Source organism: Equus asinus, chromosome 14, assembly GCF_041296235.1.
Source record: "Equus asinus isolate D_3611 breed Donkey chromosome 14, EquAss-T2T_v2, whole genome shotgun sequence".
Taxonomy (NCBI): domain Eukaryota; kingdom Metazoa; phylum Chordata; class Mammalia; order Perissodactyla; family Equidae; genus Equus; species Equus asinus.
In genome coordinates, this window is record NC_091803.1 from 24,813,896 (window position 1) to 24,837,062 (window position 23,167).

At 45.0% G+C, this 23,167-nt stretch overlaps 1 protein-coding gene and 1 long non-coding RNA gene across 4 annotated transcripts in view; one reads left to right on the forward strand and one right to left on the reverse strand.

Moving 5' to 3' along the window:
* Positions 1-362: 362 nt before the first annotated feature.
* ZNF629 (zinc finger protein 629) overlaps positions 363-23,167 on the forward strand; it is a 30,622-nt gene continuing 7,817 nt past the window's right edge. The window contains exon 1 of one of the 2 annotated variants that reach the window (XM_044746360.2): positions 363-634. The gene's annotated coding sequence lies outside the window, so the exon portion shown is untranslated. Of the gene's footprint in view, positions 635-22,025; positions 22,218-23,167 lie in introns of those variants that run through there. The other variant, XM_014842375.3, reaches the window with a different exon arrangement.
* LOC123276678 (uncharacterized) lies at positions 14,528-23,051 on the reverse strand. 2 transcript variants are annotated; one of them, XR_006513175.2, is made up of 4 exons: positions 22,931-23,046; positions 17,917-18,024; positions 17,311-17,773; positions 14,528-15,567 (listed from the first exon to the last, which is right to left on the reverse strand). It is a non-coding gene; the product is annotated as an uncharacterized lncRNA (long non-coding RNA). The 2 variants fall into 2 exon arrangements; XR_011494189.1 differs by lacking the exon at positions 14,528-15,567 and having other exon boundaries at positions 17,208-17,773; positions 22,931-23,051.

Below are 23,167 nucleotides of genomic sequence, written 5' to 3' on the forward strand. Positions count from 1 at the left end.
CAAATAAAGCCAAAACCAAAATGTGCCACTTGTATGAAATGTCCAGACCAAGTAAATCCTGTTACTGAGACAGAAAGTCCATTAGTGGTTGCCGGAGGGGCGGGCGGGGGGGGGGGGGGGTGGTCATTGAGGGGAAACAAGAAGTGACTCCTAATAGATACGAAGTTTATTCTGGGGGTGATGAAAATGTTCTAAAATTATGGTGATGGTTGCACAACTCTGTGACCAGACTAAAAAGCATAGACTCGTACACTTTAAGTGGAGTTTATGGTATGTGAATTTTATCTCAACAAAGCTTCACAACAAAAGAATCATACCCAAAAGCAAAAACAAATCAACACATGCCTTTGTTTCTTCCCTAGGTTCTGTGTGTTTACATCCTCTCACTCTTAGGAGATCTGGGCAGCTGTTCTGGCCATCTGCCCCTGCAGACGCTCCCTGAATCCCCAAGTGTGTCACCCCCAAGGTTGCCCACCTCCTGCTCTGGCCGCCGCTTTACACTTTGCCCAGCTCCATGTAATTGAAGGAAGCATGCTAGTTCCCCTGCTCACCTGCCTCAGCTGCCACCTCGTTTCTTGGCTACCCTGGATGGAATTGGGATAAAGAAGGAAAAGATAATCATGGCAGAATAGAGGTGAGTCTGGTGGGAGATTGGAGAAGTGAGAAACTGGCTAGGGGAAAATCAGGAAGAACAAAACCAACTTCAACTCTTGGAGATTTTTTTCCCTCCTGGACTACTTCAGGGATGGCAGATGGTGTTTGAGTAGCTTTCCTCATGGTCTGTGCTGTCTTCGTCCTGGTGGAGCTCTCGGAGGGAGCATCACGCACTTGGCTGTTACACATCTCCTTCCTTTAAGACTTTACTAAAGGTTCGCCTTCTCAGAGAAGTCTCCCCTGGCCTTGTTGTCCAAAACTTCAGCACCTTCCCTGACCCAAGACTTCCTGGCCCCCTTTCCTGCTTTATTTTTTCTTGTTATTTTGTTCATCTACCTTCCTTAGACTTTAACCTCTGTAAGGGCAGGAATTTTTTTTTTTTTTCTTTAAAGATTGGCACCTGCGCTAACATCTGTTGCCCATCTTCTTCTTTCTTCTTCTTCTTCTTCTTCTTCTTCTCCTCCCCAAAGCCCCACCAGTACATAGTTGTATATTTTAGTTGTGGGTCCTTCTGGTTGTGCCATGTGGGACGCCGCCTCAGCGTGGCCTGATGAGCGGTGACATGTCTGCGCCCAGGATCCGAACCGGTGAAACCCTGGATCACCAAAGCGGAGCGCGTGCACTTCACCACTCAGCCACGGGGCCAGCCCCTGTTTTAGGTCTTATCTGTTTTGTTCACAACTGTATCTACAGTGTCTAGAAGAACCCAGAGTAAGCCATCAATAAGTATTTATTGAATGAATGAATGGACATATTATGTGCTGGGTACTTTTGTAATACAGAGGGAAAGTTTGAAAAGACTGTTTTGTAAACCTGACAGATACATAGCTAGGAGGCAAGGGAGAAAAAGAGGCCTTTTTTTCTCCTACAAGTCATTTTTAAAAACCTCTGGAGTACAAGAAGAGAGAAGTCTAGAATGACATTTGGGCAGTGAGGGACTAGGGTGATGGATTCATAGCTCAGAAGTTAACTGGACCATTCCAGAGAGACACGGAAGGGAGGATGAACTCCAGACGCCTTTTTGATGACCAGGACTGGTTTCTGATCCAAGCTCTAGCTCTCAGTATCAGTTTAACTTTTGCAAAATTACATAACATTTTAAAGCTTCACTTCCCTCTTCTGCACAATAGGATGATAATACTTTCATATTTGAAGGATTCAGTAAGATAAAATATGACAGCAGCTGTCAGTTCCTGGCACACAGTAGGTGCAATTAATTATTGCTTCCCCTCTCTGCCCTGATGTGGGGAAGCTACTTCTCCCTCTTGTGATTTCCTCCTGTGAATACAAGTTTGTTACTCAAGAGTTTGAAGCCACACTGTCAGTTTGACTTAAAAAAAAAAATCTGAAGTTTTCTCTTTGGACTTTTAAAGAGTTTATTGGTTCTGAAGATATATGTTTTAATTCCTTAGGTAGGTAGTTAAAGAAGGATGTGAGAAAAAATTAGTGACGAGGAGTTATGGATTGGCATTTACTTTAGGTTCACTACTTGGCATATAACCCAGAACCCGAATAAGCTGACAGCTGAGTGCCCCCCAGGGTCCTGCCCAATGTCCCTCTTCAGCCTTAGATTTTTTTTTGTTTGCTTTTTTAAAATTGAGTTAAAATACACATAACACAAAGTTTACCATCGTAAGCATTGTCTTTTTAATTTTATTGAGGTCGCAATAGTTTATAACCTTGTGAACTTTCAGTCGTACATTATTTTTTGTCAGTCACCATATATATGTGCCCCTTCAGGCCCTTGTGCCCACCTCCTAACCCACTTCCCCTCTGGTAACGACTTAACTGTTCTCTTTGTGTGTGTGTTATTTTATCTTCCACATATGAGTGAAATCATACAGTGTTCGTCTTTCTCTGTCTGGCTTATTTCACTTAACATTATACCCTCAAGGTCCATCCATGTGGTTGTAAATGAGACGATTTTGTCTTTTCTTATGGCTGAGTCCATTGTGTGTGTGTATGTATATATATACCCGTGTACATCTTCTTTATCCAGTCATCAGTTGATGGGCACTTGGGTTGCTTCCACATCTTGCCTATTGTGAATAATGCTGCAGTGAACAGAGGGGTGCATGAGTCTCTTTGAATTGTTATTTCAAGTTCTTTGGATAAATATCCAGTAGTGGAATAGGTAGGTCATATGGTATTTCTACTTTTAATTTTTTGAGAAATCTCCATACTGTTTTCTATAGTGGCTGCACCAGTTTGCATTCCCACCAGCAGTGTATGAGGGTTTCTTTTTCTCCACACCCTCTCCAACATTTGTTATTTTTTGTCTTGGTGATTATAGCCATTCTAACAGGGGTGAGGTGATATCTTAGTGTAATTTTGATGTGTATTCCCCTGATGATTAGTGATGCTGAACATCTTTTCATGTGCCTCTTGGCCATCTGTATATCTTCTTTGGAAGAATATCTGTTCATATCCTCTGCCCATTTTTTTATCGGGTTGTTTGGTTTTTTTTTTGTTGAGTTGTGTGAGTTCTTTATATATTGTGGAGATTAACCCATTGTCAGATATATGATTTGCAGATATTTTCTCCCAGTTGGTGAGTCGTCTTTTCATTTTGTTCCTGGTTTCCTTTGCCTTCCAGAAGCTCTTAAGTCTGATGAAGTCCCACTTGTTTATTTTTTCTTTTGTTTCCCTTGTCTAAGTAGACATGGTGTTCAAAAAGATCCTTTTAAGTCTGATGTCAAAGAGTGTACCGCCTATATTCTCTTCCAGAAGTTTTATGGTTTCAGGTCTTACATTCAAGTCTTTGTCCATTTTGAGTCTATTTTTGTGCATGGGGAAAGATAATGGTCTACTTTTATTCTTTTGCATGTGGCTGTCCAGTTTTCCCAACACCATTTATTGAAGAGACTTTCCTTTCTCCACTGTATGTTCTTAGCTCCTATGTCCTTTAGCTGTCCGTAGATGTGTGGCTTTACTTCTGGGCTTTCAGTTCTGTTCCATTGATCTGTGTGTCTGTTTTTGTACCAGTATCCTGCTGTTTTGATTACTATGGCTTTGTAGTACATGTTGAAGTCAGGGGTTGTGATGCCTCCAGCTTTGTTCTTTTTTCTCAGGATTGCATTTGCTATTCAGGGTCTTTTGTTGCCCCCTGTGAACTTTAGAATTCTTTGTTCTATTTCCATGAAGAATGTCATTGGGATTCTGATTGGGATTGCATTGAACCTGTAGATTGCTTTAGGTCGTGTGGACATTTTAATTATATTTATTCTTCCAATCAATGTACATGGAATATCTTTCCATTTCTTTATGTCATCATTGATTTCTTTCAATACTGTCTTATAGTTTTCATTGGTCTTTCACCTCCTTGGTTAAATTTATTCCTAGATATTTTATTCTTTTTGTCGTGATTGTAAATGGTATTGTATTCTTGAGTTCTCTTTCTGTTAGTTCATTATTAGAGTATAGAAATGCAACTGGTTTTTGAAAGTTGATTGTGTACCCTGCAACTTTGCTGTAGTTGTTGATTATTTCTAATAGTTTTCTGATGGATTCCTTAGGGTTTTCTATACATAGTATCATGTCATCTGCAAACAGCAAGAGTTTCACTTCCTCACTCCCTATTTGGATTCCTTTTATTTCTTTCTCTTGCCTAATTGCTCTGGCTCAAACCTCCAGTACTATGTTGAATAAGAGTGAGAAGAGTGGGCATTCTTGTCTTATTCCTGTTCTCAGAGGGATGGCTTTCAGTTTTTCCCCATTGAGTATGATGTTGGCTGTGGGTTTGTCATATATGGCCTTTATTATGTTGAGGTACTTTCCTTCTATACCTTTTTTTTTTCTTTTAAAGATTTTATTTTTCCTTTTTCTCCCCAAAGTCCCCTGGTACATAGTTGCGTATTTTTAGTTGTGGGTCCTTCCAGTCGTGGCATGTGGGACACCACCTCAGCATGGCCTGATGAGCAATGCCATGTCCACGCCCAGGATTCGAACCGGTGAAACCCTGGGCCGCTGAAGCAGAGCGCATGAACTTAACCACTTGGCCATGGGGCCAGCCCCGCTTCTATACCTATTTTATTGAGAGTTTTTATTGTAAATGGATGTTAGATTGTCAGATGCTTTCACTGCATCTATTGAGATGATCATGTGGTTTGTGTTCCTCCTTTTGTTAATGTGATGTATCACACTGATTGATTTGCGGATATTGAACCATCCCTCTGTCCCTAGTATAAATCCCACTTGATCATGGTGTATGATCTTTTTAATATTTTATGATATTCGGTTTGCCAATATTTTGTTGAGCATTTTTGCATCTATGTTCATCAGCGATATTGGCCTGTAATTTTCTTTCTTTGTCTGGCTTTGGTATCAGGGTGATGTTGCCCTCATAGAATGTGTTAGGAAGTGTTCCATCTTCCTCAATTTTTTATAATAGTTTGAGAAGGATAGGCATTAAATCTTCTTTGAATGTTTGGTAGAATTCTCCAGAGAAGCCATCTGGTCCTGGACTTTATTTTTGGGGAGGTTTTTGATTACTGTTTCAATCTGTGTACTTGTGATTGGTCTATTCAGATTCTCTTTCTTCTTCATTCGGTTTTGGGAGGTTGTATGAGTCTAAGAAATTATCCATTTCTTTTAGATTGTCCAATTTGTTGGCATATAGTTTTTCATAGTATTCTCTTTGTATTTCTGTGGCATCCATTGTAATTTCTCCTCTTTCCTTTCTAATTTTACTTATTTGAGTCTTCTCTCTTTTTTTCTTAGTGAGTTGAGCTATGTAAGTTTGTCAATTTTGTTTGTCTTCTCAAAGAACCAGTTCTTTGTTTCATTGATCCTTTCTACTGTTTTTGGTTATTTCAATTTCATTTATTTCTGCTCTAATTTTTATTATTTCCCTCCTTCTGACTTTGGGCTTTGTTTGTTCTTCTTTCTCTAATTCTGTTAGGTGTAGTTTAAGATTGCTTATTTGAGATTTTTCTTATTTGTTAAGGTGGGCCTGTATTGCTATGAATTTCCCCCTTAAGACCACTTCTGCTGCATCCCATATGAGTTGGTATGGTGTATTTTCATTTTCATTTGTCTCCAGATGTTTTTTTATTTCTCCTTTAATTTCTTCAATGATCCATTGGTTGTTCAGTAGCATGTTGTTTAGTCTCCACATATTTGTCATTTTCCCAGCTTTTTTATTGTAGTTGATTTCTAGTTTCATAGCATTATAGTCAGAAAAGATGCTTGATGTGATTTCAGTCTTCTTAAATTTATTGAGGCTTGCCTGGTTCCCCAGTGTGTGGTCTGTCCTTGAGAATGTCCCATGTGCACTTGAGAAGAATGTGTATTCTGCTGTTTTTGGATGGAGTGTTCTACATATATCTATTAAGTCCATCTGGTCTAGTTTTTCACTTAAATCCACTATTTCCTTGTTGACTTTCTGTCTGGATGATCTATCCATTAATATAAGTGGGGTGTTAAGGTCCCCTACTGTTATTGTGTTGTTGTTAATATCTCCTTTTAGGTTTGTTAATAGTTGCTTTGTGTACTTTGGTTTTCCTGTGTGGGGTGTATATATATTTATAAGTGTTCTGTCTTCTTGGTGAAGTGTCCCTTTTATCATTATATACTGCCCCTCTTTGTCTCTCATTGCCTTTTTTATCTTGAGGTCTACTTTGTCTGATGTAAGTATGGCAACACCTGCTTTCTTTTGTTTGCTGTTAGCTTGGAGTATCATCTTCCATCCCTTCACTCTGAGCCTGAGTTTGTCTTTAACTGAGATGTGTTTCGTGGAGGCAGCATATTGTTGGGTCTTGTTTTTTAATCCATCCCACCACTCTGTGTCTTTTGATTGGAGAGTTCAATCCATTTACATTTAGAGTGATTACTGATATACGAGGGCTTAATGCTGCCATTTTATCACTTGTCTTCTGGTTCTTCTCCTTTTCCCTTGTTTCTCATCCCGTGTATTTCAGACTACCAATTCAGTTTGGTAGTTCTCTATGATGGTTTTCTTAGTTTTCTCTTTACTTATAATTTGTGTGTCTGTTCTGATTATTTGTTTAGTGGTTACCATGAGGTTTGAATAAAAAATCTCATAGATGTAATAGTCCATTTTCTGATGGCCTCTTATTTCCTTTGACTAAGACAATTTCACCCCTATCCTCTTCCCCTTCTAAGTTGTTATTGTCACAACTTACTCCATCTTGTGCTGTGAGTTTGTGGTTCAAATGATTAGATTATATTTATATTTGATGTTTTCTTTCCCTTTATCTTTAATGTTATAATCCATCTTAACCATTTTTAAGTGTGCAGTTCAATGGTACTACTGCAGCCTCTAAGTTTGGAAGGAGCACAGTGCTAAGTGCGGGAGCCTTTCAATCAGCCCATGCGGACTTGAACTCCTGGCTCGGCCTGTTACTATGTGGCCTTAGGAGGGTTACTCAGGCACTGGAGCCTCAGCCTTCTCATCTGCAAAGAGGACATACTCACAGTATTGGCTCCTCTGTGCTGGTGAGGCTGGAAGGAGGCCCTGGGTAGGAAGTACTTGGCAGTGCTTGGCTCAGAGAGTGCCTCAGTACATGTTAACCACTGTTGTTATTCTGGAGCTTGGAATTCAGAATCAGAATCAGGTTGGGTTTCATGCACAAGGTCATATGGACACAGCTGGGTCCTAGATGTAGCTTCGGCTGAATTTTCAGCAGACGCTTCAGGTTGAGAGGTCTGTAAAGGGCTTCTGGCTTTCAGGACTGTGTAAAGCCTCTGCTCTCTGTTCTCTGGGGCTGCCTCTCTGTTCTTCTGCACCACTAAGATTTGGGGGAGTGGGGAGAGATGCTTCCAACCATGGGACCAGACTGAAACTCGGTATCTATTGCTCATCTGTGCCACTTCCTATGGCACATCTTTCCTCAGACATTACTGAGTGACTGCTATGTGTCAGGCGCTGGGCTAGTTGCCAGGGTGGTGCAAAGATAGATACAATTTGGACCTCGCCCTCAAAGATCTTACAATCTAACTAGGGGAATAAGATGTGTGTGACTGTGCCATTTACCCAGTTGATGATTACTTATTGATCACATACCATGTGCAAGACATTGTATAAGACATTGATTTAGGCACAGCCACAGAAGTCCAGAGGAGGGAGAAATGATGGTGGATTGGTCATACCCATCTAACTCAGTGCCTGGCCTCCAGAAATGCTGATGAGATGGATGGAGTTGGTTGCACAGTTGGTTCTCAGGGAAGGTTTCACAAAATAGAACTAGCCGTGGACTTTGCTGAATAGAATTTACTCACTGGAGAAGATGATACAAATATACGGTCTTCAGGTTCATTTGACAGGCTGTGAGGCCATTATTCTAGCTGTATGTGAGGGTTCCTGTAGGGCCTGAGTGGAAACCTCTAATGGCTATAAGGTCCATGAAAGAAAAGGAAATGTGTGAAGGAGGCTGGGTACTTCCTCCCTCTGTCATCTCTACATGTGCATCCCTTTTGGTCTACCTTCTGTTTGTGCATTTTCAATAGAGACGCAGGAACAAAAAACCTGTTTCTCTACTATAGGAGAGATGTCAATGGAAGCACACCGCTGATCCTCAGGCTTAGAGACAGGGCGTACTATGGAATGGAGGGGACCAAGGTGAACTGGGGGACACAGCCCTATGGAAAAGGGACAGCCACTTCTCACTTCAACCAGTTGCTGAATGCAAGAACATAGGCTGTCTCCAGCTCTGCTGATGTATCGAAAGCTGGAAATCTGTTTGTTTTTTTAATGAAATCTCCTGATTTTAAAGAAAATGTCAAGACAAATTTTAAAAAGAAACTCTACTGGCCAGTTGAAACAGATTTTCCAGTTGTAGCTACCAGTCTGTAAACTCTCCTTAGGAACTAAGAGAGATTAGGTTAGAAAGATGGCCTTGAATGCCATGCTAGAGTTTTACCTTGAGCTTATAGACAGCTTTAGTTTTATAGACTACAAGGGTTCTTTGAACAGGGGGATGGTTTAATACAAGGATTTGGGGGCTGGCGGAGTGGCGTGGCAAGCCTTTGAAATACCAGGGGAAGTAGTCAGGACTGCAGATTACTGCAGTAACACAGGTTTGTGACAATGAGGTTAAAAGATGGTGGCAGTGGGACTGGAAAGATAGACTGGACTGAAAAAGAGGAAGACTAAAAAGATGGTAAGGAAAGGATGTGGAAAGTGGAGGGGAGGGCAGGAGAAAAGATAACAGAGGTCCCAACCTTTCTGAGAATGAACCATCTCTCTTGACAGAAAGAGAAAGGCCTGCCAGGTTGGTTTAGGCCTGCTGAGTTGGAGAAGTTAGCTTGTGATCTAGACATCACCCCAACACGGAAGAGGGAACGAGCCTAAGGGCCTAACCAGCAAGGGCAGTCCTACCTCCCCTACTGGCCGGCTGAGCGTCAGATAAGACCGTTTATAAAACTGACTTTATAAGCAAGTGACCTGTAAAATGGAGATGATGCCGCCCACTGATCACGGCGGTGGTGAAGATTAAGGACGAGGTGGACAGGCCAGCTCTCGGGAGGGGGAGAAATGAGCGGGGGCTCTCTCCCCGGGCTCTGGAGGGTTGGAGGTCTCAGGGAAGGGAGGCAGGGGGCCTCGGCCGGGGACCAAACTGCAGGTCCTTCCCGAAGAAACGCCCGCCCGCCTCGGGCCTCCCCCGATCAGCCTGGGGGACGAGGACCAGAAGCCACGGGCTGGCCAAGTTCAGAGACACCCCGGGGGCACCCCAGGGGCAACCCCACCCCCACCCCGGGCGCCCCTGGTTGCGCGGGCCGGCCCTCCCCTCCTCAGCAATCAGTCCACCCTTTCTGGAATTCAGGAGGCAGGGATGCCTTTGGGGGAACCCTTCCCCTCCTCCCCGCAGGGAGGCGGGGGCCGAGCGGGGCCCGAGCGCCCCGAGCCTGGAGCCAGCCGGTCGGACTCCCGGCCTCCCGACCCAGGCCGGAAATGCATCTTCCTCCCGCCCACGATGGGGCCTCTCTAGGAGCCCGGGGTACTGGCGTCTCCGTGGGAATAACCCCTTCGGCTCCAGGACGCTAAATCCATACCTGGAGGGATTCGCTCACTTTCTCCCTGAGAAGGGCTCAGTTGTCTTGTGTTCACCCTGGGGAACGTTTTAATGATTCTGGTGCGAAGATCAAGAGGGCAGAGCCCTACCGCCTGCGTTTGTATCCCAGCTGGGCTAAGATGCTGAGCGACCTCAGACAGGTTGTTTAACCCCTCTGTGCCTCTGCTTGCTTATCTGTAAAGTAACCGTATGTAACCTCAAAGCTCTGCTGTAGGATTCAATGAACTAACACATGTAAAGCACTCAGAAGAGTTCCTGAGGCAAAATAAGTGCTCAGTAAGTGGTAGTTACCGCGATTGTTTTCACTGCTACCTGGTAAAAAAGGACTGTGGCGGGAGGGTCAGTTTTGTGACGTGAGAATGAGGAACACGAAAGAAATGACGGTGAGAGCTGCTGTTTATTGAGGGCCTTCTTCAGGCTAGATCCCTTACATACCTATCTCTATGACCTTCGGGCAAGTCTGTGAAGGGAGTGTTATTATTACTCCCATTTTATTATTCTTCCCATTTTATGGATGAAGATCTGGGGTTTGAGTGTATGTCAGCATCTGATGTGAACTCCAGACCCTCTGGTTTCAGGGAGTGTGCCTTCTCCTCTTCTCCACACTGCGGCTCTGATTTTAGAAACTTTTTCTGGGAATTCCGAACTAAAGCATCAAAAGCCATGGTGCTGCCCCAGCCATGGATTCCTGATTAGTCCAGAGGTGGGGAGGCTGTGCAGAATCACCTAATCCCACAACAGGATCAAAATAATGAACGGCGCTGCCACAGAGTGGACATCACTGCTTAAAGATCTTGTGACCTTAAAAAGAAGCAAGTTGCAGACATCCAAAAGAAAAAGGCACTGAGCGTATGTTTTAAGGATAAAATAAAACCATGGCTTTTTTTGTGTTTTGGGTTTTTTTTTGAGGAAGATTAGTCCTGAGCTAACATCTGCTGCCAATCCTCCTCTTTTCGCTGAGGAAGACTCGCCCTGAGCTAACATCTGTGCCCATCTTCCTCCACTTTATATGTGGGACGCCTACCACAGCATGGCGTGCCAAGCGGTGCCACATCCGCACCCGGGATCTGAACTGGCAAACCCCGGGCCACCAAAGCGGAACATGCGAACTTAAGCGCTGCGCCACCGGGCCGGCCCCTAAAACCATGTTTTTATGTGTGAAATGATCACCATCCAACTTGACCTTTCACACAACCTGTGGAAACCTCAGAGGCCAGTCTGACTGGCCATTTCTTCCTGCTTCCACTACTCAGGTCATTCTGGGCACTTTCTACTCAGCTCCAATGTTTAGTACTGAAGGTCCTTAGAGTTTGTGGAGGCTTGGAGAACACAGTCAGGCTGTCCTTTCTTCCTTTCATTCCCTAAGGAATTAGCAACTAGACAGTCATGCAAGAGAGCAGCCAAGAAGAATGTGGGTGTGGAAGCTGTGAGTGAAAGGGGTGGGGGCAATGGGAGATGAGGAACTGGAGTTGGTGGGCCCAGACTTTCTCACCTCCATGCCCTTGGCCACGCTGCTCCTTCTGCCTGGCTTAAACTTGGAGAGGGCAAGACATTGTCTATCTTATGGTTTCTGTACCCTAATACGGAGAAAATGTGAGGCTCCTCCAAGATCACTCCACAAGTCAGTGGTTTAGTCAGGACTGGTCAGTCAGAACAGGGCACTGAATATCTCCCAGAATGTCCCCAAGGGCACATAGAGGAGTGAGGCCGCCCTGGATCAAAGACCATACACACTTTCTCTAGCAAGGAACATTGTGGCCATACAATACAGGGCAGGTGTTTTCTAACGAGATTTCTTTTACATTTTTTAAGATTTTATTTTTCCTTCCTCTCTCCAAAGCCCCCAGTACATAGTTGTGTATATTTTAGTTGTAGGTCCTTCTAGTTGTGGCATGTGGCACGCCGCCTCAGCATGGCTTGATAAGCGGTGCCATGTCCGCACCCAGGATCCGAACTGGCGAAACCCTGGGCCGCCAAAGCAGAGCGCGCGAACTTAACCACTCGGCCACGGGGCCGACCCTCTACAGTTTTCTTTTTAACTTCTTTTTATATTTTGAAAATAAATGCAAATAGTGTAAAAAGATAAAAATGAAAAGCAAGCTGCCCTCCTGCCTCTGCCCCATCCCCTGTCATCATCACCCGAGGTGAGCACTGTTACCACTTTCCTGTGTATCTTTCTCAAGAGAGTATACACATATGCAAACATCTCCTTTTAGAAAAACATAAAAATGCTAGCACATTGTAGATATTTGTTTTTTTCACATAACAACATATTTCGGAGAAGGTTTCATGTCAGTTTGTACATATCTGCTTCATTTATTTTCACAGTTGCTGAGTATTCCATTATATGGATATGCCATAATTTATTTAATCAACTCCCCTATTGGTGGACATGTAGGTTATTTTCAGTCTTTTGCTATAGAAACAACATTCTCACGCATAGCACTGTGCGCACACCTCTGTGCACATGTGCCACCATGCCTGTAGGAGCTAGAAGTGGACTTGGGTCAAAGGGTGTGGACATTTTGAATTTTGGTCAGTGTAGCCAAATTTTCCTTCCTCCACAGAGGCAGTGCAGAGAAACACTCTTACCAGTAATATCTGAGAGTGCCTGCTTCTCCACATAGTACATAACCAGACTATTTATGTTCGATAACCTCTTAGGTTAAATAGTATTTCATGGTTGTTTTTATTTGCATTATGAGATTTTTTTTTTTAAATAACAAACGCTAGTAAGAGGAAATGGAAATCTTAACATTGGAGGTGTGAAATTTTAAGAAAGTATCTTGCTACTTTGAATCAACCCTCATCTTCTGATCTGACTTGCACAAGTAAAATGAGAAAATTTGCCAACGAGTGCTCCAAGCCGCCTGACTCCTTGGAGAAGAGATACAAAAGACTGAAGATGGACAAATGAAGTCCCAATTTTCAAAAAAATGGAAAGATATTAATCATACAAACCAAAGGCCAGGAAACTTGATGTTTAACTCAACTGGAATTCTAAATTAGACCATCAAAAGGATGCTTTATGAGTAAGATGGCATGGTGTGGAGAAGAAGAAGGGCCTCGAGCCCTACAGGACTGCATTAAATTTTAAGTTTTTACTAGCAGGGTGACCCCTTTCATGTATTTCTGAACTTCTATTTCTTCAGCATAAAATAGGGGCCACAATAAACACCTTCCAGAGTTATGGCAAAAACTAAAATAACTCACGTAAAATGCTTGGCACAAAAGATGTTGGTTACAATGGAAGGAAGGTCACCTCCAAGCCCTTTGGGGTTATAGGCCCTAGACCAATGAGAAAAAGGGGAGGAGGCTGGACAGATGACCTGGAGATAGAACAGCTGGAAGCCAGAAGAGCTTGATTGTGCCTGTACAAGGCAGGTTTGCTCTCAACCTTGTGGTCAGATCTCAAGGGTGAAAAACCAGAAAAACAACAAAACCTCCAAATACTGTCCCCCTTTCAGTGTGAAACAAAACTATCTTCTTATCAGTTGGGTATTTCTAGGGCCACCATGTTTCATTGTTTGTTAATAGCCCCTGGAGCTGTCAAGGAAGAAATACTGTATACCAACCCCACAGAGCAGAAAGATACATGTTGTAGCTAATCCCCTTACTAGAATTGTTCCTAGCTGGGATGTGTGATTTGTAACAGTGGCTTTAAAAGCATGACTGGCTGACTTTATGGCAGCCATGCTCTGGGTCGTACCCCACTGAGGCTTTGCCCATCTGTCTCTGTGTTGGACTGGATCCAGAATTAGGGGATGAGTTTGAAGACATGGCCCTCTGCATCACAAAATGTCATCTTGATGAGGACTCACAGAACTTTCTCCCAAGCCTCAGGTGAATTATGAAACCAGTATTAGCTTGGGCCTCTAAAAAGCTCAGCAAATCTGTAAGGGCACTTTTAGCAATTGTATAAACAGAACTTTAGACCCTATGTTTTGTGCACCAACCCTGGATTCATGTTCTCATTTGCCCCTTGCCATTTTAGTTTTTATCTTGTTAATGATACTCTCCTACCACTACTATCAGTAATATTGGCCAGCATTTAGCGGCCAGGAGTCTTACCAGATGCCAGGCACCTGTTGTATATTATGTGGGTCTATAAATGCCTCAAGTCCTTTTTGAAACCAAGCAATGTATAAATAAAGAAGCAAACAAACACAAGTGCCAGATTCCCTCATCACCCTCTGGTACCCACTTAAAGGTGTCTTTTTAATATCCGAGGCCTCCGTATTAGAGAAAGGCTGCACAGCTTTGACCTCATAGTTCTTCTTATAAACCTGTATTTGGAAATAAACAAATGTACCAAGCAAAAAAGAACCTCTTAGCAGTCAGAAGCCATTAGTCAATGATAATAACCTTACAAAACTCAACCCTGAAGACCCCAATAAGGAAAGTGGTGGTCACTAGGAGCCCACAAAGAACCAGATGACTTTTGCGTCATTTATACAGTGAAAACAAGAATAGGCAGTGACAGTGACTGAATGATCGCTCATGTGGGACCCTGGTCTAAAAGCTGTCAGGCACTAACACATTTAATCCTCATATCCACCCTATGAAGTAGGAACTATTTTCTATGGTTATAAGGTTACTAGGTTCATAGACCAAGGAAATTATCTAGATCTAGTTTATACGGATTTCAGCAAGGCATGTAATCAAATCTCTCCTCATATCCTTTAGACAAGATGGACAGATACGGGCTGTCCATCCAGTATTTAGAGTCACAACTAATTACAACATTATGCACTGCCAAAGCCAGGGAAACACTCATAGATTTGACCCAATATTTCTATTACTGGGACTGTGGTTTAAGAAAACAGTCAAAATTTGGGAGCCATATATTCTCAGAGATATTCATTCAAGTTTTATTTATAAGAGCAAAAAATTGAGGTAGTGTAAATATTCAACAACAGGGAAATGACTCAGCAAAACATGATATATATGTGGAAGGAACTTTACATACAGCCATTGGAGCAACAAAAATTTACAACTACGTTTGAAAAAAAAAAGCTTAGTAGAAATATAGGAAGGAAATACAATAACATGCAAAATGGTTGAACTAGGAGCAGATGAAAAATGGGTGATTTAATTTTTTAATATTTTCTTTAATATGGTTGTATTACTTTTCTAGTGCAAAAAACACATGTATTTAAGCCAGAGATGAAAGATGATGCTAATTAATGGGAGAAACAGGGGAAGAAAGGAGGGAAGAAAGTTAATGGTCAACATGCTCACACGCCTCATCTAATCTTCACACTCTCATGAGTAGATGTTTTCCCCGTTTTACAGATGAGGAAATGGAGATTTAGAGAAAGTCCAATAATTAGAACAAGGTCTCGCAGCTGGAATATGGTGGAAACAAGAATTGCGACAAAGTCTGATTGACTTTCGAGTTCATACCCTTTTGCTACCAGGTTTCCCCCAATATAGAGAGGGGCTGCAAATCTATGGTGCTTTTGGGCGATTTATAGACAGGTGCCCCTCAGGGCAGACAAACTTTGGAAGGGCCCCTCCTCTGGGCAGAAGAGGCCCCTGCACCACAGCCTTTGGCTTTTGGATTAAGCCTGGCTTAAAATGCAACCATATCTGTTCCCATAGCCAGCACCTTTGTGCAGGACATAAACCGCACTGGCACCCACACCTGAGGCCCACGTGGTCCCCAGGTGATCTTGGCCTGTCTCTGCCAGAAAACTGAGATAGCACCACACGAAAGGTGCTCCTTCTCATTCTCCTTCACGAAGATCTCCTGAAGATTCCTTCAATCTCCTTTTGATTCCACCCACGGGAGAGTCTCGCTTGGTGCCAGGCCTTTAACACCTCTCCGCTCTCTCTGTGTCTCTGTCTCTGTCTCTCTCACTCTCTCTCTTTCTCACACCTACACACAAAACAAGCCCCTTAGACCCAGAGCTTTCACCTTAATTAGGCAAAAATATATAGTGGCATTTATTAACATAATATTGATTGTATTTTTTAATTGTGGCAAAAGTACCTAACATTCATAATTTCACAATATTCCATTATATGCATACACTCCACATTTTGTTTACCCATTCAAGTTGATGGACATTTGGGTTGTTTCCACTTTTTGACAATTATGAATAGTGCTGCTATGAACATTTGTGTACAGGTTTTTGTGTGGACATATGTTTTCATTTCTCTTGGGTATACGTCTGGAATTGCTGGGTCATATGGTAATTCTCTCTGACTTTTTGAGGAACTGCTAAATTGTTTTCCAGGTGGCTACACCACTTTACATTCCCACCAGCAAGGTACAAGGGTTCCAATTTCTCCACATCCTTACAACACGGGTTATTTTCAGGTTTTAAAAAATTATTATTACCATAACCATCCTAGTGGGTGTGAAGTGGTATCACATTGTGGTTTTGATTTGCATTTCCCTAACGACTAACATCTTTTCATGTATTTCTTGGTCACTTGTATATCTTCTTTGAAGAAATGTCCATGCAAGTTCTTTGCCCATTTTTTAACTGGGTTATATGTCTTTCCTGTTGAACTGTAACAGTTCTTTATATACTCTGGATACAAGTCCCTTATCAGATATATGCTTTCCTAATATTTCCTCCCATTCTGTGGGTTGACTTCACTTTCTTGACAGTTTCTTTTGATGTACAAAATTTTAAAATTTTTATGAAGTCCAATTTACCTACTTTTTTCTTTTTTTCTTTTGTTGCTTTTAATTTTGGTATCATATCTAAGAAACCATTGCCAAATCCAAGGTCTTGAAGATTTACTCCTATTTTTCTTCTAAAAGTTTTATAATTTTATGTCTTAAATTTAGGTCTTTGAACATTTTGAGTTAATATTGCATTGTATTTATTTTTATACTTATAATTTATAACAAGAAATTTTCTGGGCTGGCCCGGTGGTGCAGCGGTTAAGTGTGCACATTCTGCTTCAGCAGCCCGGGGTTCACCGGTTCGGATCCCGGGTGCAGACATGGCACCGCTTGGCACGCCACGCTGTGGTAGGCGTCCCACGTATAAAGTAGAGGAAGATGGGCACAGATGTTAGCTCAGGGCCAGTCTTCCTCAGCAAAAAGAGGAGGATTGGTGGATGTTAGCTCAGGGCTAATCTTCCTCGGAAAAAAAAAAAAGAAAAAGAAATTTTCTATTTATCACACTGACATTGAGTTTCCTTCTTAGATATGTTTCTTTCAGTTAAGAAAAATGAGTCAAATTGAAGAAAAATATCAAATAACAGTACAGAGGGTACCCAGATGTGACAAAGATGGTGAGTAAAACTTGGAAATCCAGGACAAAGGTGAGAGCAGTTAGCTAGGAGACATTGTAATCAGGGAAGAAAGAGGTAGGATTTAGCTGGATTTTGAAGGCGGAAAGCCCCAGACCTGGAGTGCAAATCCGAGACCCCAGATCCCGAGGTCTCACAGTCGCTCTGTGCTCGGAACACGTTATCTGACTGTCTGAATGAGTCAAAAGAGGGCAATAATACCTGCCTCTCAGAGGTATTAAGAGAAACAAACACCTTAATGCGAATGAAAGTATAAGCTGAAAACATTTAATTGCTGGAAGTTAACATCAGGGCCTAGACTTAAGTTGGTTGGCATTTGAGCAGGATCCTGAAGACAGATAAGACTTACCTAAGTGGAGAGAAGGGGTGGTTGTCTAGAGGAGGCAGAGGGAGTCAGGGCTTGGTGAAAGGCCCAGAAGAGACAGTCCTTACTGTGTTGGAAGAGCGTTGGGATTGAGCACTTGGTGCTGCGTGAGAGACAGCGCTGTGCAGGGAAGCAGAAAGCTTGGTTTTGGACGGGGCCAGGCCTCCGGGAGTTTGGAGTGGACTGTTCGAGTGTGGAGTGGAGGTTCCTTGGGGTATGCTAATGGCAGAATCAGGCTTCAAGTGTTTTGAGAGCTTACTGAATTTTTAGGTATTTTAATGTGTGTGACAATATAATACTCTCCTCCATCTGTCTTCAACCTCCTTTCCCATCCTTAAGCATTTGTTCCCAGGGGTGATGGGGCCCTCTCCAGAAGGTTCATATATGTGTCACATATGGGTAGGAAATCAGTTGAATTTGACTTAGTGTGACTTGGATCACTACAGACCTGAAAAAAAAATCAACATATTGTTTTAATCCCACAGTCTCCATTCCCAATCTTATACTCTAACCATTTACTGTTTACGAGTGTGTTTTTTAATTGGAAATCATCAAACAGAACAAAAGCTTACAAAATTGTCTCTCTCTTACCCCAGATCCTCAGTCCTCCTTCCTAGAAGCGACTGTTGTCTCCAGGCACTTATGTATCTTCCTCAAACAGTCCAAATATACACAAAAGTTATCCAGAGAGTCAGACGCCTGTGGTTGGAGAACGTATGATCTGACCATGTCATTTTGCAGATGAGGAAACTGAGAAAGGTTGTTGACTAATTCCAAATCACACCTTAATGCAGTATTTGGTTACAAAACAGTGTACATATATTTTATTATTTTTTTAATATATATACATTTACTTAATATATAAATTTATTGTATTTGCCCAATTACATATGGTTTTCTATAGCTTAATCAAAGTTATTTTGACTTTTAAGAAATATAAAAGTCTGTAATTTCCAAAAATTTAAAAAACCCGACTCTCTATTGATAATGAAGACCATGGAGGCGTTCTGAGGGTGAACACAGTGGTGCTTTCAGGAATGGGGCAGTCCTGCAGTAATTCAGGAATAAGAGTCAGGAGGCTACAGTGGCCTGGGGTGGGGCTAGACTCAGCAGAGGCGCTGGAGGCCTGAGGACCTACGGGCTAAGGGGGTGCAGAGGCCTTGGGGAGCAGGATGATCAGGTATCACGCAGGGAAACGGGGCAGTGACTTTGAATTGAAAAGATCTATTAGGCAAACGGAGAGAAAGATCAAGGCCTCAAGCACAGAGCAGGGCTGGGCAGCTAACATGAGATTTTTGAGGAAGAGAACATAAAGGAAGGATTTGGTTCTGAGCCTTAGGGAATGTGGTGGTTAGAAGGCGCCAGGAGGGTAGGACTTTATGTGAGAAATCCTAGGAAGCTACTGCAGGTTCTTGAGCAGGGGAGTGACTGATCCTGGAATCCCAAACTCTCAGAGGCAGGTCCTCGGACCCAGCTCTTGTCCCACATTTGAGGACCACATTCCTGAAAAGCAGCCCCCAATACACCCTGTAATCATGCACATCTCCAGGGAAGAAGGCCTCATCCTTTCCTGGTGGCATCTGGCAGCCTCCCCTGCCTGTGGTTAGACAGCTGTCCTGGTAGGAGGGCACCTTGGGTGGTGACGTGAGCAGCCTCCTCTGGCTCCAACTTCTCCACCTTTGTTGCCTCCTGCCCTGAAAGCATCCTCATCATAGAGCACAGGGTTGGAGTGTCTGGTCGTGACCCCAAGTCCTCCCAGGTTACATACTCCCGATATGTCTCAGGACATGGTTTCCAGACTCCTGGCTCTGCTGTCCACCAGGCCAAGGGCTGTGTGCTCTGACAAGGAAGAGTGAGGCAGACCTGGCTAGAGTTGGTCAGTTCTGAATTTTTTTTAACAGTAATAATAATTTTTTTTCTGGGAAAGATTCACCCTGAGCTAACATCTGCTGCCAATCTTCCTCTCTCTTTTTTTGCCCCCCTCCCCAATCGTAGTTGCAAGTCCTCCTAGTTCTTGCATGTGAGCTGCGGCCAAGGAAAGCATGGTGGGTTGTCTATGAAAGGCACAGGGGGTCATCCTCATCCTTCTAGGAGTTCCCCTGCCAGGAGGGTCTCCTTTATGGCCACTGTGCCAGCTGACGGTAAGCAACAGGACAGCACACTGTTACCTACAGTCAGAGCACCCTCTGCCTCCAAACTGTTCCTGGAGAATGGCTTGGTCCCAACAGGAGTGACTTGCCCTTTGCAACTTCTCTCTCCAGCTGCTGGAGCAAGATGAGGAAGAGAATGGCAGGGCTGAGGGGCTTATCCTGTGGTCCCAGACACACATGAGCCAATGTGAATGTCATGGTTAGGAACCCTGGTGGCTCTGAAGTTGGCGTGCCTGGGTTTGAATCCAGCTCTGTCACTAGTAAGCTGTGTGACAAGTGACTTTCTCTATCCTCGAGATAATAATAATATGCATGTTGTCATGAAGGTGCAAGGCATTACTACATGCAGACCCGTGGAACAGTGCCTGGCACGGGGTGAATACTCAGTCTGTAACCACGTCAGAAGACGCCATTCTCAGAGTTATTGCTCTGACCCTGGGGGACACAGACCAAGGGGTACAGAACCAATGCCTGCAGTTAAACAGCTGTTGGAACATCAACTGTGAAAGATCATTGATATACTGAAATCAGCCTCACGGCTGGGGACGAAATAAGAGTGATAGGGACCATGACAAACTGGAGAGCCAGTGCCCCTCTCCAGAAGGAACCGACTGCCCAAACAGTTGTTGTCTTGTGAAAATTTGGGTCATGTTGCCACATCTGTGGATTTTCCAAAAAAGGTGGAAATTTGGATTTTTATGTGAAATGTACTGATTTTTAAATGTGGCAATTAATTCCGTTTTTAAAAACCCCCAAAACTAAAAAACTGAGTAGGCCAAATTCAACTCTTCTGCGAGCCTCCAGGGTGCACCTTTCCTGCAGACTCACAGCCCCAGGGCAAGGGAAGGCCTTTGCAGCCCTTGGAGGGCAGGGGAGAGAGAGGGCTGAACCTGCCCCCAGGTCTCTAATCCCTAGTCAGCCTTCTCCTCACCTGTCTCACGGAGGGAGGGGTGGGAGAGTGGGGGTGTCTGTGAACCCACGGGATTGTGCAGCTGGAGCCCAGTGGTGGACACTGTACCCAATTTTGCCCCATCTATCCAGCCTGGGGACTGATCTGGAAACAGATGGGAGAGGCGGGAGGTTGACTTCATTCCACGCATTGAGCAAACTGAGCACTACTATATGCAAGTCATTGTTTTGGTTGCTGGGAGACAGCAGCGAGTATAGGAGACCAAGCCCCTTCCCTGGTGGAGTGGACGTTAATGCGACTGTGCGGAAGGGGCAGCTAGAGACAGGTGGTAAACACGCAAATATTCAGTTAGTGGCGATATGTGCTGTGAGAAGCAGAGCAGGGTAAGGGGGACCAGGAGGGGTGAAGGCTCTGAGGTGAGAGGGAGGTATCCAAGGTGATGGAAGCCAGGGATAAGATGGAGATGTGCCCAGCTGAGAATGTGGGTGAAGGAGACAGTGCTGAGAAGTGAGCAAAGGCAAGCCTAGCGAGGCCCTCTTCTCCTGGTGGCCACACTCTCCGAAGCCCAGATGGAGACGCAGAGGAGCTGCATCCTTTTTAGCAATTTCTGCCCTATGGTTAGTACCGCCCCTAGCTCCCTCACATCTCTGGACAGATATATGCTCCTGTAATTCCTTTGTGTTTATAACACACACACAATCAAACTTCTTCAGGGTAGAAAGCTTGACTCTTGTTCAAGTCTGAGGTCTCCCCACCTCTATGTTCCCCACAGTGCCCACGAATAGTAGGCTTCAATATACAAATATGTTAAACTGAAATAATGACATGGCCTTACGCACCTTCCCTCACTTTTCACACCTTAGTTTCCTCTCCTGTAAAATGGGGAGAATACATGGTCCCACCTCAACAGATTGTTGTGAGGAGGAAATGAGATAAAAGCTATAAAAAGTGGGAGCCCAGATAACCTAGGCTTGGGGGTGTTCCCAGGTTTTTAAAAGTTTCTCCTGCTAGGAGCTGAGTGCCCCCTGAGCTACTACGAAAGGTTCTTGCCCTGCTTGGTCAAGGAACCCCCACTAACTTCCCTACTGCCATCATGGGGCCTTCTGTCCTCTCCTCTGAGGGGAGCTAATGGGGGAAGAGGGGCCAGCACAGCTTGCCAGTGAGGCTGGGGCCAGGAGCATAGGCTGCCACAAATCCCTCTGGCTGTGCTTGTCTCCTCAGTCCAAACTCTTGTTGCCCTGACTGATCATTTCACTTAAGCCAGTTTTAGTCTGTCGGATGTGTCCTCTCCTGGTCTGCCCTGCCAGCCCCTGCTCCCACCCCGCAAGCCAGGCATTCGAGCCCCATCCATGGGTCTGAGTCCCAACAAAGGCAGGCCCCAGGGGACCAACAGCCACCCAATCGGAGCTAGGGCTTTCCGGGAGCCGCTGACAGCTCCTGTGAGATGGAGTGCGGCCAGAAACCCAGAGACCCTCACTGGCATCTAGGCTCTCCCGAGAACCTACTCCCACTGGAGACAGAGAGAGGGATGTCGTCTCAGCCACCTCCCTGCTCCCCCGTCCTCTTTTTTCCCCAGGCTGCGGGAAGCAAAGGGTTAAATCCCATAGAGCTGATGCTCTGACTCCAGGCTAGAGGGGCCCGGGAAGCTGGGGTCACTTCCTGCTCCGTCCCAGTCACCCTGAACTGGTCCCTGGGTCCTCAGCCTGGGATCACCCCTTGAGAAGGACCCCGGAGTCCTCGGCATCTAGCCTGTCGCCCGAGGCAGGGCATTCAAGGGGTTAAGTCCCCTGGGGCTGGATTCTGCCGTCCGGCCTTTCCCAGACCCCAGAGCCGTGAGTTGGGGACGCCTGGGTTCCTGGGGGTGGCCCCGAGGGCCCGGGACGGCCACCGGGGAACAATGGGGCGCGGGAGGCGGGGCTGGGCCCGGGCCTGAGCCCCTTCCCCCGCCCCGGGGCCGCAGGGGTGGGGGGGGGCGCGCCGGGCAGGGGCCGCCGAGGGCCGCGAGGATTCTGGGAAGAGCGCGAGGGTCTGGCTGTGGGGGAGGGGAGGGCGTGAGCATTCTGGGAAGAGGGAATTCGGCCGGGCGGGCAGGGGGCTGGGGCGCCGCGGGAGCCGGGAACCCTGGGGTCCTGCGGGCGCGGGAGGGCTTGGATGTCGGGCTCGGGATTGGGAACCCGAAAGAGGGTCGCGGGGACCAGCTGAAGCAGAAATCCAGGGTCTAGGCTAGTGCGGGCGTGGGGGGCTAGGGGCCAGGGTGGCTGCATTCCCGCTGCTGCCTCCATGTCAGGGTCACCCTGGGCCGCTCTCCACACCTCTCAGTGAGGCAGTCTCCTTTCCTCCCTCCCCCGCTCCCTCCGCAGTGGGGCTCGCCGAGGTCCGGGTGCTCTCAGGCCTGGGCCTGGGTTGGCTCCAAGCACTGCTCGCCTTCCTCGGTCTCGGTCTCCCCGCTTTCATCTCCATGTCCGCCTTGTCATTAACCCTTTTCCTTCTACCCTGACCCACTGAGTTTTAATTTCTCGAGACAATCAAGGTACTAAGCTCTTACCTGTGCTCAGCAAACGCAGCAGGCCTCTTCAAAATAGCCAGGAAGCCCCCAGATTGGCAGAGGTCCCTGCTTCCACCTCCCCAAAGACTCTTAGAGATGGGGGAGGGGGAATTCTCATAGCCTAAGGAGTGCAGAGATGAAGAAATTAATTTGCTTCCTAAAATCTAACTCCTGTCTCTCTTATTGCTGTTTGGCAGGGTTCAGCCAGCTTCTGCTTCACTTTGCTTACTTCCCAGC